The sequence below is a fragment of the Neophocaena asiaeorientalis genome, unplaced genomic scaffold (assembly GCF_003031525.2).
Source record: "Neophocaena asiaeorientalis asiaeorientalis breed wild unplaced genomic scaffold, Neophocaena_asiaeorientalis_V1.1 scaffold6, whole genome shotgun sequence".
Classification (NCBI taxonomy): domain Eukaryota; kingdom Metazoa; phylum Chordata; class Mammalia; order Artiodactyla; family Phocoenidae; genus Neophocaena; species Neophocaena asiaeorientalis.
Genome location: NW_020174424.1, coordinates 779728 through 798934, shown reverse-complemented (window position 1 = coordinate 798934; position 19207 = coordinate 779728). Strand labels below are relative to the sequence as shown.

At 38.3% G+C, this 19207-nt stretch overlaps 1 pseudogene; it reads left to right on the top strand.

The window, feature by feature from the left end:
* LOC112407372 (lathosterol oxidase pseudogene) overlaps positions 1-18937 on the top strand; it is a 21564-nt pseudogene extending 2627 nt beyond the window's left edge.
* Positions 18938-19207: the final 270 nt, after the last annotated feature.

Below are 19207 nucleotides of genomic sequence, written 5' to 3'. Positions count from 1 at the left end.
AATTAAAAAAAAAAAAAAAAAAATAATTTATAAAAGAACAAAGCCCCAAGTCACCAGAAAGAAAATAATAAATTTCAAAGAGAAACTAAATAATACAGAGACAAAAAAAAAAAGAAAAGAAAAGATCGGTGAAACCAAGAGCTGTGTTTTTTGGGTTTTTTTTTTTAAGACAAACAAAATTGATAAGGCTTATCAAGTAAAACAGAGAGGATCCAAGTAAGTTAAGAAATAAAAGAGGAAAAAGAGAAAATATCACAAAGATACCAAAAAAATAAGAATACTACAAACAGTTATATGCCAACAAATTGGATAACCTAGGAAAAAAATGGGTAGATTTCTAGAACCATACAATCTTCCAAGATTAAATCAGGAAGAAATAAACAATCTGAACAGATCAATCAATAGTAATGAAATTGAATTTGTAATTTTACAAAAACTCCCAGCAAACACAAGTCCAGGACCAGATGGCTTCACAGAGGAATTGTACCAAACATTCAGAAAAGAATTAATACCAATCTTTCTCAAACTCTTCCAAACACATTTTATGAGGCCAGCATTACCCTGATACCAAAACCAGATAAGAATGCCACAAAAAAAGAAAATTACAGGTAAATATTCCTGATGAACATAGATGCAAAAGTCCTCAAAGAAATATTAAGCAAACTGAATTAAACAATACATTAAAAGGCTCATACACCATTATCAAGTTGGATTTATCCCAAGGATACAAGGAAGGTTCAACCTCCACAAACCAGTCAATGTGACACACCCACATTAACAAAGGATTAAAATCATATGATCATTTCAGTTGATGCAGAAAAAGCATTTGACCAAGTTCAACATCCATTTATGATAAAAACTCTCAACAAAGTGGGTATAGTGGGAACATATCTTAACATAACAAAGGCCATAAAAGACAAGCCTACAGGTAACATCATACTCAAGGTGGAAAGCTGAAAGCTTTTTCTCTAAGATCAGGAACAAGAAAAGGATGTCTACTCGTCACTTTTATTCAATATAAGAGCACTCAGGCAGGAAAAAAAGAAATAAAAGGCATCCAAATTGGAAAGTAAGTAAAACTGTCACTATTTGCAGATGACATGATACTCTATATAAAAAAACCCTAAAGTCGCCACAAAAAAACTATTAGAATAAATGAATTCAGTGAAGTTGCAGGATACAAGATTGACATATAGAAATCTGTTGTTTTTCTATACACTAATAATGAACTTTCAGAGAAAGCAAAAAAACAGTCCAGTTTGAAATCACATGAAAAAAATAAAATACCTAGGAATATACTTAACCAAGGAAGTGAAAGGCCTATGCTCTGAAAATTATAAAACATTAGTGACAGAAGTTGAAGACGGTACAAAGAAATGGAAAGATATTTTGTGTTCATTGATTGGAAGAATTAATATTGTTAAATGTTCATACTACCCAAAGCAAATTACAGATTTAATGCTATATCTATTAAAATGCCCAGGACATTTTTCACAGAACTAGAGAAAATAATCCTAAAATTTATATGGAACCACAAAAGACCACAAATATCCAAAGAAATCTTGAGAAAAAGAACAAAACTGGAGGTATCACACTCCCAGACTTCAGACTACAGTACAAAGCTACAGTAATTGAAACAGTATGGTGTTGGCACAAAAACAGACACATAGATCAAGGGGATAGGATAGAGAGCCCAGAAATAAACCCACACACTTAAGGTCAATCTACAACAAAGGAAGCAAGAATATTCAATGGAGAAAAGACAGTGGTGCTGGGAAAACTGGACAGCTATGTGTAAAAGAATGAAATTACATTTTCTCACATCATATACAAAAATAAACTCAAAATGGATTAAAGACCTAAATGTAAGACCAGGAACCATAAAACTCCTAGAAAAAAACATAGAACAATCTTTGACATAAACAGTAATATTTCTGGATCTCTTTTTAAGGTGAAGGAAACAAAAGCAAAAACAAATAAACGGGACCTTGTTAAACTTGAGAGCTTTTGCACAGCAAAAGAAACCATCAACAAAATGAAAAGACAACCTAGTGAATGAGAGAAAAATTTCCAAAGTAATATCCAAACTATATATAAAGAGCCCATACAACTAAATATTAAAAAAAAAAAAAATTAAAAGTGGGCAAAAGACCAGAATCGACATTTTTCTAAAGAAGATATACAGATGGGCAACAGGTACATGTAAAGATGCTCAACATTGCTAGTCAGAGAAATTCAAATCAAAATCACAATGTGATATCACCTCACAGCCATCAGAGTGGCCATCATCCAAAAGTCTACAAATTACAAATTTTGGCGAGGATGTGGAGAAAAGGGAACCTTAATATACCATTGGTGGGACTATAAATTTGTGCATCCACTATGGAAAACAACATGGAGGTTCCTCAGAAAACTAAAAATAGAACTAACATATGATTCAGCAGTTCCACTCCTGGATGCATATCCAAAGAAAATAAAAACACTAATTTGAAAAGATACATGTCCATAGCAGCATTATTTAGAAATAGCCAAGATATGGAAGCAACCTAAGTGTCCATCAATAGTTGAATGGATAAACGGAATATTACTCAGCCATGAAAAAGAGTGAAAATTTTGCCATTTGCAACATGGATATGGCATTTGCAATAACACAGATGCATCTGGAGGGTATTATGCTTAGTGAAATAAGTCAGACAGAGAAAGACAGATACTGTATGTTATTACTTATATACGGAATCTAAAGAATAAAACAGATGAATGAATATAACAAAACAGAAATAGACTCACAGATATAGGGAACAAACTAGTGGTTACCACTGGGGAGAAAGAAGGCAGGAGGAGCAAAATAGGGGTAGGGGATTAAGAGGTACAAATAAATACTATGTATAAACTAAAATAAGCTACAAAGATATGTTGTACAGCACAGGGAATACAGCCAATATTTTATAATGACTTTAAATGGAGTACAACCTATAAAAATATTGAATCACTGTTTTACACCTGAAACTAATATTGTAAATCAACTATACTTCAATAAAAATATAAGTAAGCATATCACATACTGGGTTGCCAATGCTATTCTTGCATATTTTGGAGAAAGCCTTAATTCGGATTCCACACTCTTATTTTCCCATTCTAGAATATTGTATGAAGCTTGGTCATATACTCAAATTTGATTCACACATTAGTCCTGTGATAAAGTGCATTTGTACACTGAGAAACAATGTAAGATCTATTTTTTATTGTGGGCTGTAGCCACAAAGTTAACACCTACTGTTTTAAGCTATTTTAAATGTTTGTTCTTGATGTTACTTGCAGCCAAAAGCAATCACTCTGATAAGCACGTTACATCATCTCACTTAATCTTAAACAACTATTGATTAGGTTTTAGTGAAATAAGTCAGACAGAGAAAAATACTGTATGTTAACCATAATCTTAAACAACTCTATTGATTAAACTTAATTTAAAACATCTCACTTCTTAAACAACTCTATTGATTAGGTTTTAATACCCCATCTTAAAGATGAGAACACTAAGGCTCAGAAATACTAAGTTGCCCAAGATAATACAGTAAGTACTGGGATATAAAGCAGGAATTTGAATAGAGGTATATCTGGTTCTAAAGCCCACTTTCTTCATCGCTATATCAGACAACCTCCCTACATAATACAAAAGCGCCTTTATTGCAGGTTTGCTCTGGCCCAGGCACTAAACCAAAGAGTTTTCCCACCTTACCTTGCTTAAGCCATGCAAGAGCTCTAGGAAATCAGTTTCATTATCTGACTTTTATAAATGAGGAAATAAATGTACCAAGATGTTCAGTAATCTCTCCAAGGTCAGCCAGGTAGTAAGTGACAGAGGGGAGTTGAACCCAAGTCTGTCTGACTCCAAAGCATTCTCACTATATCCCTTAGAGAGATGCCTAAAGGCAAATTCAGATTTTGTGGGTCCTGAAGTGTATACACTTTGGAGTAGGAAACTCTTAAGTTTTGTGTGCAAAATCATTCATGGAAAATTAGGTACTGAGTCACACAAAGGGACCTAAAGATTATTCCTGGTAATTCTGCCCCTGAGCCATAGATGTTGCACTTGATTTACATTCATGATTTGTACTATAACTAACTTTTACGTTCATCAGAACCTTTTGTGATGTGGCTTCCAAATCCAGGAAGGTAAGTAATTTTCCCAGGAGCAAAGAATCAGAAATAGTTGTTTGAGAAGGGACAGTTTCAGTTTGATTCTTTATCTTAAAGTCTTTAAAAATCCAAAATAAGAAAACAAATTACATTCTTTTTACATTAATAAAATATCAAAACCAAAATGGTTTCTGCTCAGGCTTTGTTGCTGACTGTCAGCATGACCTCACCCAAGTTCTATTCCACTAAGCCTCAGTCTACTCAATTTTATTTATTTATTTGTTTATTTATTTATTTTTGGCTGTGTTGGGTCTTCGTTGCTGCACATGGGCTTTCTCTAGTTGTGGTGAGTGGGGGCTACTCTTCATTGCGGTGCGCAGGCTTTTCTCATTGCGGTGGCTTCTCTCGTTGCAGAGCACAGGCCCTAGGCGCCGGGCTTCAGGAGTTGTTGCATGAGGGCTCAGTAGTTGTGGCTTGTGAGCTCTAGAGTGCAGGCTCAGTAGTTGTGGCGCATGGGCTTAGTTGCTCTGCAGCATGTGGGATCTTCCCGGACCAGGGCTCGAACCCGTGTCCTCTGCATTGGCAGGCAGATTCTTAACCACTGTGCCACCAGGGAAGTCCCTACTCAATTTTAGATTGAGGGGAATTAATTAGTTAATCATTAACTTTGAATATTCTAGGGACCTAATTGAGGCGAGGAACGAATAAACCACTTGCTGCTCGACTGAACTGGCCATCCATTCAGCTGTAACAGTTGAGCTGTTGGTGGAATTGGGTTTTCAACATTCTTATCAGCTAATTAGGATCTTTTGTTACAGCAAAGAGTCGTGTAGGGAGTCAGGACTCACCTACTGGAAGTTACAAGGATGGTATGTTAATGAAGTTGATAGTGGTGATTATTTCATGACGTATGTGTATGTCAAAAACGTCAAGTTGTACCCCTTAAATATACACAATTTTTATTTGTCAATTACACCTCCATAAAGCTGGGGAGCAAAAAAAGAGGTGGAGGGTCATTGTTCTACAACGCAGCTTTAATGCTTTTTGATTCTTCCCCCAGAGCCTCTTGAGAGCTGATGGGTGGGAAGGAGACAGCACAATCTTCAGGCTGCAGGAAGCATCACTCAGCTCTGGGCACTTTATCTTCATAAGTATTTTCTCTGAATGTTATATTAGCCAGTGGACATGGTCTTAAAATATTTTAAATATCTACATTTCTGGAGCTATACCCTAAGCACACAGCACTCCGCAGGGGCCATTCCTCCAAGCCCTTTCTTTCTCCACAGAGTTCCCCTTACAGGAAAAGAGGCAGGACGTATGGTGGAAGGAGGGGCAGGGAGGGAGACACCTAACAAATGATCCCAACCACACACCCTGCCAACCCTGAATAACAACAGCCATGGCATCCTTATTGATCCCAGGATCTAAGTCAAAACCAAAGTCTTGAAATTGCATATTCCTAATATTTCTAACATGTTTGTTCTCTGAATAGTTAATATTAAAATTATTAAAAATAGTTACCATTACCTAAGTAACTATATAGTTACCCAAGTAACTATATTCTAGGTGCTTTTCATACATATTATATCTTCATCTTATAACTATGCCAAGTAGGTATGCCTATGTCCAATTTACAGATAAATGAAATTCAGAGAAGTCAAGTAACTTATCCAAGGTCAACAGCTAGTAAACGGCAGTGCCAGAATTTGAAATTGCCTGTATCTTCCTACCACATCACTTTGCCTCTCAGTTAAATCTGCATTTTCCCTGTATTGCTTAAAATGTTATTTGATTGCCTTTCAATCCAGTAGATTATAAGTTTCTTACAGGGGCTGTTTCAACTGAAGCTTGTAATATTAAATTGTCTGGTACAATTTACACTCAATATGTGTTGGAAAATCCAAAAAAAAAAGTCCATCAGGAGAAATATATTGTTGAAAACCAATGACTGCAGTCAGACCAGCAAAGAATCCAAGCTATAAAAAGTACAAATGGTAGTTGCAGGCTGATCAAGAAAAGGACAGTCTGGCTGGGAAGTAGCATTTTCAGCTGTTCCTCTATGTTGGCAGCCTTTCAAAGCCACACAACCATTAAATGCATTAGTATAAGGAAGACTGTGATAACACCAGTCAGCTGTGCAAAATGAATCTAAGAGTGATTGACAGATAAGTAGAATTGAAGTAGCAAATTGCTAAAAAGATCAGCCAGAACTGTGAAACATAAAATGATACTTCAGTGTGGGTTAAAAGAGAAAGAGTTGACTTGTCCATCACTAGAGCCACTTTGGGAGATCAGTCAAGTATTTCTTGAACTTCTCAGAACAAGCAGGGATATTTATACTGAATAAGGTTAAACTTCTCCTTGAAGTATCACCTGGACAATGCTCACTACCATACAAAGATGATCTTTGAGTCTAAATCACTTCTGTCTCCTGTATATAGCTCTTTCCCTTCATCAGGAAGATAGGAGACTGGTTTTAAAACAATGATATAATGTTGGGCTCTATATGGTAGAGCTCTGTAAATTTCAGGAAATAGTTTGGGATTGCATCTGAAAAAGAGTATCATCAGTGTCTGGGCTCCATTTGTACAAGGAGACTTTGCATTTGCTCATGGTAGACATGGCTAATCAATCACAGTTATCTTCATCGAGCCTCAGTATTTTCCAACACAGCAATTCAGACAACCCTGACTAATTAGGCACTTATGAAGTGAGCTAAGCCATGAAAACAAGAGCCTCATGCCTATTTTATTAACAACTTTACACACAAGACTTAGCGTAATTATGCAATAATTGTTGAATGAATGAATGTCATGGCTGACTTATACCAATTCTCTCAAATTTAGACTCATTGAATATACTTCTTAAAAGATCACAGGACTTCGGAATCATCTAATCTAATCTCCTGGCAATCATCCTTGGAACCCAAGCTTTCTAACTCCCAGCACTGTATTTCTTATACTCTACATAAAAAGAATTTCCCTTATTATTAAAGGAGAAAGAGCTTGAAAATAGGAGACCAGACAGTTTTCTGAGTGGGCCAGGGTTTGTGTTTTTGAAGGTTTTAATCAGAGAGAATACGTTAAATGTAAGGTGATACCCAAAATATGACCCCCAGAAACTCCTGGTCTGGAATAAGCACATAAGTACACAGGGACGTAATTTGATAAAAGTTTCACCAAATCACCTTGAAGCTTTTAGTTGCAGAGAAACGATTAATTTTTCAGCAATGACTGAGCAAGGGAAGGTTCTCTACACCCATGTTCTGTATTGAAGACTGTTGAGGCTTTGAATTCATTCCTTATCCTTGAGTTTGCAGCTGATGACGATGAGGTGGCCGTATTTGGAAAGCCAACCTCAAAGGAGCCCATTGACCAAAGCCAGTCCAAAATGAGGAAAGAGAGCCAAGTACTCATCTGTGATGACTTTTTCCTCAAACACATTATTCAAAGAGCAGCATTTTGTCCACCTAGCTCAGAACACATGAGGATGAAAGTGTCGATTTCAATATTTTTTCAACTTCCTTTTCTTATATGGATATAAAGCTCTTATTACCTTCTACTGATCTTGAGAAGATAGTTACTGGTCTACCAAAAAAATTCTTCCATACAAGTTGAATCCTCTGTCTCCCTTTCCCCATTCATGTTTTGTTCCAAAGACCCCTTTGCTGTCCTGGGAGTAGAAGTGGAGAGCTAAGGATCCTTCAGTTGCCTGAAGATGATGGCTCCCATCATCTCTATGACCTCATCTCTTACTATCCTCCTCTATGCTCTCTTGACTTCAGCCACATTGGCCTCCCTGCTATTTGTTCCTTTAACACACCAGGCACTGCTTTATCCATTCCTTCAGAGACAGGGTTCTCCCAGACCCCCTTGGCTAATTCTCTCTTCTTCTCTAAGTCTTTGCATAAATGTTACTTTCTCAATGAGGCCTCCCCGAACTCCACATTTAAAATTACAACCTTCAACCCAATTACCTGGCACTCTTAATCCCCATTGCTCTGCTACTTTTTTTCCCCAAAGCACGTATCACCCTCTAACAGTCTATAAAATGTACTTATTAGGTCTAGTATATATTCTCTCATTCTGCCTTCCAAGGTTAAAGATCTTTGTTTACTAATGCATTTAAAACTCCCAGAACAGTAATGAGGATATTATAGGTTCGCAAATAATTGTTGATGAATAAATGAATGAATTCTTAAGAAAAAACTTAGGAAAAGCTGTGAAACAACAGCAACAGCTCAGAGAAGCTAACCAAGGGAGCTCCATCTGGAGCTTTTTATGTTCTCTTTCCACTCAGCCTGAAATTTTACCAATTATAGATTTATTTGACATAAGGGATATTATCTTTTTTAACATCTTTATTGGAGTATAATTGCTTTACAATGGTGTGTTAGTTTCTGCTTTATAACAAAGTGAATCAGCTATACATACACATATATCCCCATATCTCCTCCCTCTTGTGTCACCCTCCCACCCTCCCTATCCCACCACTGTAGGTGGTCACAAAGCACCGAGCTGATCTCCCTGTGCTATGTGGCTGCTTCCCACTAGCTATCTATTTTACGTTTGGTAGTGTATATATGTCCATGCCACTCTCTCACTTCGTCCCAGCTTACCCTTCCCCCTCCCCATGTCCTCAAGTCCATTCTCTACGTCTGGGTCTTTATTCCTATCCTGCCCATAGGTTCTTCAGAACCATTTTTTCTCTTTTTTAGATTCCATATAAGGGATATTATCTTTTAAAATGCAAATACTGTGGTGTTCGTGCTAAGGACTGTCAGTTACTAACACGTTATTGTGAATCAGTTTGAGTTCAGTCACTCTCTCCCAGTTTCTAATGGAGACCAGCTTCCTGATGAGGACAAGAATGGTAGAGGGAGCTAGGACATTTTGGAACACAATGACTTTAGGGAGTATGGAAGTCCTCGGTGGGCACCAAAGTGGGTAGGTTTAAGGCAGTATAATAGGACTCAGCCTCTAGGGATGGGAATCCACATTTACATATTAATGTTTAGTTTCTGTGATGATCTTTTCAAAATCCCTCGAAGAAAAGTTTGTTTAGATCAATGACCTCTTCCCTTAAATCAATAAGTTCTGTTGGCCAAGTAGAGCCTACTTCCCAAAATGTGCCCAGCAGGAGCTTGTTTAAAGGAATAAATGGGAACAGGAATGGTCATTTGGTTTCCTGGATCTCTCACTGTGTCTCTTGCCAAGAGGCTAAAAATGCTTATCAGATTTGCTTCATCTAGAAAGAATGGTTGTTTCCCTTGCAGCTCTCTACAGGCTGGTCCAGCTGATTAGCTATCCAGATTTCACCGTCCAACATTGTGGCACTTCTATAATTTATTTGGCTGCCATGAATAACATAAACATTATAGCCTACACAAACATCACTCTATGGGTGTTTTATGACTGTTAGATTGTTGACGGTCAAGCTGTTTTCAGAGTCAACACATCAGTCTGTAGTGTCCAGGGGTTTCAGACCCAATCAAAGATCTGAACCAAACAACTTTGGGATAATGGTTGAGGGACTGTGTGGGGTTGGTATAAGCAGTGGTGCATTGAACTCAAGCTTAAAAGTTTGTGGCCATTAAAGTTATTCATATTCTAAGGCTGCAGAAGCTTAATGAAATCATTTTCCTCCCATCTTTCCTGGATACCAAATGATTATTTGTAGTGCAATTTGAGATTTGAGAAAACAAGAAAGGATAGGAGGAGAAAGCTATTGACTCTCAAGGCATTGTGTCCCTGTGAGTCAAAGGGAGGGGCGTCTTTACAGAAAAGCTGGAAATTCCTCTGCAGATTCTTCTGGATTAAACGTCTTCTACAATAAATAATAATAACAGCTACCATTTACGGAATGTGCACTCCTTGTCAAGCACTGTATACGTAAGGTTGCATTTGGTCCTCATGATAGCTCCCTAGAGATGGGCGTTATCTTTGTTCTACAGATGAAACAAATATCTCATTGGATATCTGCCCAGGCTCCCAAAATAAGGAAGGGGCAGAATCAGAGCCCAAATTAGTGGCTGAGCTAACATGCATGTGCTTCCTCACTTCATTACACTATCCCCACAGAGGAACCATGAAGGGTATCTGGGTCTCTTGGCGCTGTCTAGAGAGAGGATTTCAAGATAGTTGTTTTACACTAGAAATTTCCCCCATTAGAGCGTGGAGTCAGCTTTCAGACTGAGAATTCCCTTCATCTTTGTCTTCTTATCAAGCCCTGTGACAAGAAGAGTGGTGTGGACCCCACCTCTTCCTCCCACCTGGGCAATCAGCTGCCCACAGGAAACATACATTCTTCTCTGCTGCTCAGTGCCATAAGCTTCACATGGAGAGGGCTGCAGGTTATATACCTGGAGAGCGAAGGCATCAAGAGGGCGACATAGGTCATCCCTGACTGTGCTCCCCGTCACAAGAAGAACAACAACTCTTCATGAGCAAGACAGCACTAAGGGAATCCTAGAACATGGGGGTGAGGCTGAAGCAACCTCCTCCACCACAGAGACCAAGACACACCGCATTAGAAGGATAAGAGAAGCAGTTACACGTGACTGCATTGCCTCTCTCTCGGGCCAGCACAGCACTCTGCTGAGAAGTCTCCCTAGTGCCTTTGATTCCTCCAATGGGAAAAGAGCACAGGGGTTTCAACCCTCTCTCCCAACACTGCGGGTCACTTTGTGGGAGCCCCTACTCTGGTCTCCCCCTTGCGGACTGCAAGGGAATCACTGGGAATCTGAAACTATGATAGAGAAGGGGGAGGGGACACGCAACAACCAGCACTCGGATCTTGGCAGATGGAGCTCATTATCAACCAGCAACTTTGATCACCTGTAGACCCAAGCTGGTGGTCCACTCTGACCAGGGAACCCACTGGGAGGCAGATCTGCCTGCCTCTAGGTCCTCAAATGAGGAATTTTACCATTCTTACAGTCTGGTTTGCCTACACCCATGAAAAAAACCGAGTCATAGCCCCACTCACTGGGGAGAGTGTTGCCTGACCCCATCTGGCCAGAGGGGTTGGTAAGAGCACCTAGGAGCTGGGTAGCCTAGCACTGCTCTAGCTGAGAGGTGAGTGGGAGCCAACTGCCCACAGAGCAAAGCCAATACAGGGAGTTCTTCCATTACGCCCAGACAGAGGATTCACTCATAGCCAAGGCTGAGGGTGGCTCAACCCCTCGCAACCAGAAAGCCTGCTTGGAAAAAACTGGAGAGGCCTGGAGTGGCCCCTCTCTCTTCCACCAGACAAGGGAATGGAAACACAGCAGCCCTACCTGCTGTAGAAGGTGTTTCCTAGTCCCATCTGTCAAGAAGGGCTGGTGAGAACACCTGGAGCCTGCATAACCCAGCAATGTTTGAGCTAAGGGACTGGGAGGCATAGCCAATAATGTGCAGAGCAGAGCCAGTGGCCCTTTTTGGCCAGGGAACTTGGGGCATGGGTTGGCTTAAGGCAACAAATAAAGAGCTTTACCAGTTTTAGAGCTGCTATTCCAACGCTCCTGGGCAGGGAAACAAATTCATAGCCCCCCTCATTGCTGAATACCACTCATTGCCTTCAGCCTGCCTGACCAGGAACCTAACTAGAGCACATGGGATGCAGTGTAGCCCATCCAACAGGCCTGTTTACACTGACACTTGAACAGAGAGCATAGCTCATGGCTTTCCCTGTCTGCAGGACAAAACTGATGACCTAACCTGACCAGGGAATTAAGTGTACATTCTTGCCTGACATGGGTCTCCAAACAATGTGTGTTAGAGGCCCTGGGCCCCATCCTACTGCCCTGCCATAGCAAGGAAGCTAATTTATAGCCCTATCTACTACTGAATATAGTAGTCAGTCCCAACAATCTAGAAAGCCTGACCAGAGAATCCAGGCAAACATGGAGCCCATTCTATAACCTCACTTGAGAACCAAGCCAGCAGTACTCAACTAATAGGTCCCCATCCCCAAAGAGCCTGAACAGTTGCCTTGCCCCCAAATAAACCATAATAGCAGGTCCCACCTGCCCAAGAATATTACCAGCAGACACACCCACAACCCAAACTGAGCTGACTAGTGAAAATCTGTCTCTGTCAATGCAAACCTGTAATGTCTAATTACTCAAATGTGCAGATAATGACATAAGGATTCAAGGGTCACAAAAAATCATGTAAACATGACATCAAAGGAAACAAGCTCCAACAACTGATGCTAAAGAAATGGAGATCTATGAACTTTCAAAGAATTCAGAATAATCCTTTTTTTGTTTGTTTTTTTTAACATCTTTATTGGAGTATAATTGCTTTACAATGGTGTGCTAGTTTCTGCTTTATAACAAAGTGAATCAGTTATACATACGTTCCCATATCTCTCTCCTCTTGCGTCTCCCTCCCTCCCGCCCTCCCTATCCCACCCCTCTAGGTGGTCACAAAGCACCGAGCTGATCTCCCTGTGCTATGCGGCTGCTTCCCACTAGCTATCTATTTTACGTTTGGTAGTGTATATATGTCCATGCCACTCTCTCACTTTGTCCCGGCTTACCCTTCCCCCTCCCCATATCCTCAAGTCCATTCTCTAGTAGGTCTGTGTCTTTATTCCTGTCTTACCCCTAGGTTCTTCGTGACCTTTTTTATTTTTTGCGAACTATAAGAACATGCAGACAGACAACTAAGCAAAGTAAGAAAAAAAATGCATGAACAAAACAAGAAGCTGGGCAAAGAAGTAGAAACCATTAAAAAAAACCTAACAGAAATCCTACAGTTGAAAAATATAATAACTGAAGAATACAATAAAAAGTTTAAAAAGCAAACTTGAAAATGCAGAACTAGTGAAATAGAGGATAAGGAATTTGCAATTACCTTATCAGAGGAACAAAAAGAAAAATAAAAAAGATGAAGAAAGCCTAAAGGACATATAGGACACAATTGAAAAAACAATATTCACATTATGGGATTTCCAGAAGGAGAAAATAGAAAAGGACAGAACGTATATTTAAAGTAATAACAGCTGAAAACTTCCCAAACCTAGAACCAGAAGCTGGAAGCCTCAGCATGAGATAAGTCCTGAAAACCAATTGGACTGGAGGTCAGTGACACCTACCAGACCACCCACAGTAGTTACTCTGCCAAAAGAGAAGGACCCATGTAGCCCACATAGGGGATATCCCTAGAGCATATACCTCTGGTGACCAGAGGGGAGTGTGCAGCTGGTATGTAGCCTACCAGCTACATACATCCTTTTTATAGGATGTCTCCTATGAAAGGCCACTTCTCCGAGGTCAGGAAATGTAAACCTACCAGATACATAGAAATAAAAACAGCAATTAGGCAAAATGAGGCAACAGAGGAACATGTTTCAAACGAAGGAACAAGCTAAAACCCCAGAGCAACAACTAAGTGAAGTGGAAATAGGCAATCTACTCAATAGAGAGTTCAAGGTAATGATCACAAAAGATCAAAGAGCTTGAGAGAAGAATGGATGAACAGAGTGAGAAGTTAGAAGTTTTTAAACAGAGTTAGAAAATATAAAGAACAAAACAGAGATGAATAATACAATAACTGAAATGAGAAGTACACTAGAAGGAATCCACAGTAGATTAAATGATACAGAGGAATGGATCAGTGAGCTGGAAGAGGGAGTAATGGAAATCACTGAAGCCAAACAGAAAAAAGAAAAAAGAATAAAAAGAAATGAGGACAGCTTAAGAGACCTTTGGGACAACATCAAGCGTACTAACACTTGCGCTGTAGGGGTCCCAGAAAGAAAAAAGAGAGGCGCAGAGAATATATTTGAAGACATAATAGCTGAAAACTTCCCTAACCTAGGGAAGGAAATAGGCATTCAGGTCCAGAAAGCAGAGAGAGTCCCAAACAGAATCAAGCCAAAGAGGACCATACAAAGACACATTGTCAAAAATTGTAAAAAATTAAAGATAAAGACAGACTATTAACAGCAGCAGGGAAAAGCAACCAAGTTATATATAAGGGAACTCCCATAAGGCTATCAGATGACTTTTCATCACAAACTCAGTACTCCAGAAGGGAGTGGCATGATATATTTAAAGTAATGAAAAGGAAAAACCTACAACCAAGAATACTCTACCCAGCCAGTCTTTAAGACTTGAAGGAGAGATCAAAGTTTTACAGGCAAGATAAAGCTAAAAGAGTTCATCACTACTAAATCAGCTTTATAAGAAATATTAAAGGGACTTCTCTAGGCAAAAAAAAAAAGGACACAACTGGAAACATGAAAATTACAAAGGAAAAAGCCCATTGGTAAAGGCAAATATACAGTAAAAGGTTATAAATTAACCACATACAAAGCTAGTAGGAAAGTTAAGAGACAAAAGCAGTAAACATCACCTACACATCTGCAATAAGTAGTTAAGGAATACACAAGACAAAATGATGTCGGGAATTCCCTGGTGGTCCAGTGGTTAGGACTCCGCATGTTCACTGCTGGAGCCTGGGTTCAACCCCTGGTTGGGGAACTAAGATCCCGCAAGCTGCATGCAGCGTGGCCAAGAAAAAACCAAAACAAAACAGAAAGATGTAAAATATTATGTCAAAAACATTCATGGAGGGAGGGGAGTAAAAATGCAGGGTTGTTAAAAGGCCTTTGAAATTGAGAGATATGCAATTTAAAATAATCATGTGTGTATTAAACCTCATGGTAATCACATACCAAAAATCTATAATACAGAAAAGATAAAGGAATCCAAACATAACGCTAGAGGTACCGTAGTCATCAAATCACAAGGGAAGAGAACAAAAGAAGAAACAGACAAAAAAGAACAACCCCCAAACAATGAGCAAAATGGTAATAAGTACATGCTTATCAATAATTACTTTAAATGGACTAAATGCTTCAATCAAAGGAAAGAGTGGCTGAATGGATACAAAGACAAGACCCATATATGTGCTGCCTACAAGAAACTCACCTCAGATCTAAAGACATACAGACTGAAAGCAAAGGGATGGAAAAAGGTATTTCATGCAAATGGAAATCAAAAGAATGCTGGGGTAGCAATACTTATCAGACAAAATAGACTTTAAAACAAAGACTGTAACAAGAGACAAAGAAGGACATTACATAATGATTAAAGGATCAATACAATGAGATATAACAATTACAAGTATATATGCAGCCAACATAGGAGCACCTAAATACATAAAATATTAACAGACCTAAAGGGATAAATTGGCAGTAACAATAATTGTAGGGGACTTTACCGTCCCACTTACAGTGGACAGATCATTCAGACCAAAAAAAGAAAAAAATCAATAAGGAAACAAACACTGGCCTTATATGCCACATTAGACCACGTGGATTTAATAGATCTATATAGACCATTCCAACCAAAAGCAGCTGAATGCAGTTTTTCAATTGCACATGGAACATTCTCCGGGATAAATAACATGCTAGGGCGCAAAAACAAGTCTCAGTAAATTTAAGAAAACTGAAATCATATAAAGCATCTTTCCGACCACAATGCTATGAGACTAGAAATCAACTACAAGGAAAAAAAATTGCAAAAAACAAATGGAAGCTAAACAACATGCTACTGAACAACCAATGGAGCACTGAAGAACTCAAAGAAGAAAAAAATCAAAAAATAGCTGGAGACAAATGAAATTAAAAAGAAATCCAAAATCTGTGGGACACAGATCAGAAAATCAGTTCTAAGAGGCAAGTTTATAGCGATACAAGCCTATATTAGGAAATAAGAAAAATCTCAAACGACCTAACCTTACATCTAAACTAACTAGAAAAAGAACAAACAAAACCCAAAGTTAGCAGAAGGAAAAAAAAAATCATAAATATCAGAGCAGAAATAAATGAAATAGAGACTAAAAAACAATAAGATCAATGAAACTAAGAGTTGGTTCTTTGGTTCCTTAAAAAAATAAAAATAGAGCTACCATATGATCCTGCAATCCCACTCCTGGGCATATATCCAGAGAAAAACGTGGTTTGAAAGGATACAGGCACCCCAGTGTTCATTGCAGCACTGTTTACGATAGCCAAGACAAAGAAGCAACCTAAATGTCCACCGACAGATGAATGGATAAAGAAGCTGTGGTACATAAACACAATGTAATATTACTCAGCCATTAAAAAGAATGAAATAATGCCATTTGCAGCAACATGGATGGACCTGGCGATTATCATACTAAGTGAAGTAAGTCAGAGAAAGACAAATATTGCATAATATCGCTTATAAGCAGTATCTTAAAAAAATGATATAAATGAACATATTTACAAAACAGAATCACAGATCAGAAAATCAGTTCTAAGAGGCAAGTTTATAGCGATACAAGCCTATATTAGGAAATAAGAAAAATCTCAAACGACCTAACCTTACATCTAAACTAACTAGAAAAAGAACAAACAAAACCCAAAGTTAGCAGAAGGAAAAAAAAAATCATAAATATCAGAGCAGAAATAAATGAAATAGAGACTAAAAAACAATAAGATCAATGAAACTAAGAGTTGGTTCTTTGGTTCCTTAAAAAAATAAAAATAGAGCTACCATATGATCCTGCAATCCCACTCCTGGGCATATATCCAGAGAAAAACGTGGTTTGAAAGGATACAGGCACCCCAGTGTTCATTGCAGCACTGTTTACGATAGCCAAGACAAAGAAGCAACCTAAATGTCCACCGACAGATGAATGGATAAAGAAGCTGTGGTACATAAACACAATGTAATATTACTCAGCCATTAAAAAGAATGAAATAATGCCATTTGCAGCAACATGGATGGACCTGGCGATTATCATACTAAGTGAAGTAAGTCAGAGAAAGACAAATATTGCATAATATCGCTTATAAGCAGTATCTTAAAAAAATGATATAAATGAACAAATTTACAAAACAGAAACAGATTTACAGACTTAGAGAACAAACTTATGGTTACCAAGGGGGAAGGGTGAGGAGGAGGGTTAGACTGGGAGTTTGGGATTGACATGTACACACTGCTATATTTAAAATAGATGACCAACAAGGACCTACTGTATAGCACAGGGAACTCTGCTCAATATTCTGTAACAACCTAAATCGGAAAAGAATTGGAAACAGAATAGAAACATGTATATATATAACTGAATCACTTTGCAGTACACCTGAAACAACATTGTTATTCAACTATATCCAACATAAAATAAAAATTAAAAAAATAAAAATGAGTTGGTTCTTTGAAAAGCTAAACAAACCTGATAAACCTTTAGCCAAACTCATCAAGAAAAAAAGGAAGGGGCCCCAAATCAATAAAGTTAGAAATGAAAGAGGAGAAGTTATAACTGACACCACAGAAATATAAAGGATCACAAGAGATTACTGTGAACAACTATATGTCAATAAAATGGGCAATATATAGAAGAAATAGATTCCTGGAAATGTACAATCTCCCAATACTGAACCAGAAAGAAAAAGAAAAATATGAACAGACTAATTATCAGTAATAAAACTGAATCAGTAATAAAGAAAAAAAAAACTCCCAACAAACAAAAGTCCAGGACTAGATGGCTAAACAGATGTATTCTATCAAACATTTAGAGAAGAGTTAATACCTATCCTTCTCAAACTATTCCAAAAAATCGCAGAGGAAGGAACACTTCCAAACTTTTTCTATGAGGCTAGCATCACCCTGATACCAAAACCAGACAAAGATATCACACAAAAAGAAAGTTACTGTCTAATATCACTGATGAACATAGATGCAAAAATCCTCAACAAATTAACAAACTGAATCCAACAATATATTAGAAGGATCATACAATATGATCAAATGGGATTTATCCCAAGAATGCAAGAATGGTTCAATATCTACAACTCATGTGACATACCACATAAAAAATTGAATAAAAGACTAGCCAGAGCAGCTGAAGCCCTGCAGGAACCAAACTGGTGGCTGGCAGTGGACCCTCTCTAGGGCCTAAGACGGATCTTGTACCCAATTGTTTTTTTACACCATATATATATTTGGCCACATGGCCACAGGATGACATCTTCCGACAAGCTATCAGTCTCCTGATTATAACAAATCTCAGTGCATATAACCTTTATTTCTTCTTTGCAACACTGAGTTATTATTTTGTCTATGATCATTCATTAATGAAACACTCACAATTTTTCAAGAATCAAGTTTATCAAGAGATTATGCATTCTGTCCAGTCAATGCCATGGATCAGCATCCCCAGAGTTTCACTGTTCCTGACAGAGGTTACAGCAAATTGTATGACAGCATAAAGAGTTTCCATATGGCTGGTTTTGACTCATTGCTGTTATCCTGCTCTTTCTCTTTTTCACTGACATGCTGATCTACTGGATTCACAGAGGTCTTCATCATAGACTTGTATGTAAGTGCTTACACAAACATCACACCTGGAAGATTCTGACTCCATTTACAAGTCATGCTTTTCACCATCTGGCTGGCGTCCTTCAGAGTCTGCCTTGCCACATATACCTTTTTATTTTCCCCTTACACATGGTAGTTTATTTAGGTTTGTATGTCTTGGTCAATATCTGGACAATTTCCATTCATGATGGTGACTTTCATGTTCCCCAAATCTTAAGGCCATTTATTAATGGCTCAGCTCATCATACAGACCACCACATGCTCTTTGACCATAACTATGGACAGTATTTCACATTGTGGGATAGAGTTGGAGGCTCCTTCAAAAATCCCTCCTCCTTTGAAGGGAATGGACCAATTAGTCATGTGAAGATGACAGAAGAAGAGAGCAAGAGCCATGCAGGAAATGGTTGTAAAAATGAAAAATTATTCAATGTAGAGTGTACAAAGACTGAGTAGATTATTGCCCAATTATTAAATATTTTTGGTCAAGAAAAATAATCTACATACATACAGCCAAGAGGCATAGCAAGTGAATAGTATCATTTGAAAATCAGTATTGTGGGTATAGCTGAGTAATGATCATAATGGTAGGTCAAGGGAACATGTCCTGAATACCAAGATTTTAACCTCATGCTTGAAATAATGGACGTTGGTCTAAGGGACAAATTGTGTCTTTCTAGCCAGCAGATCTGTAATTTGAATAGCTTGAACAATGATTTTTTAAAA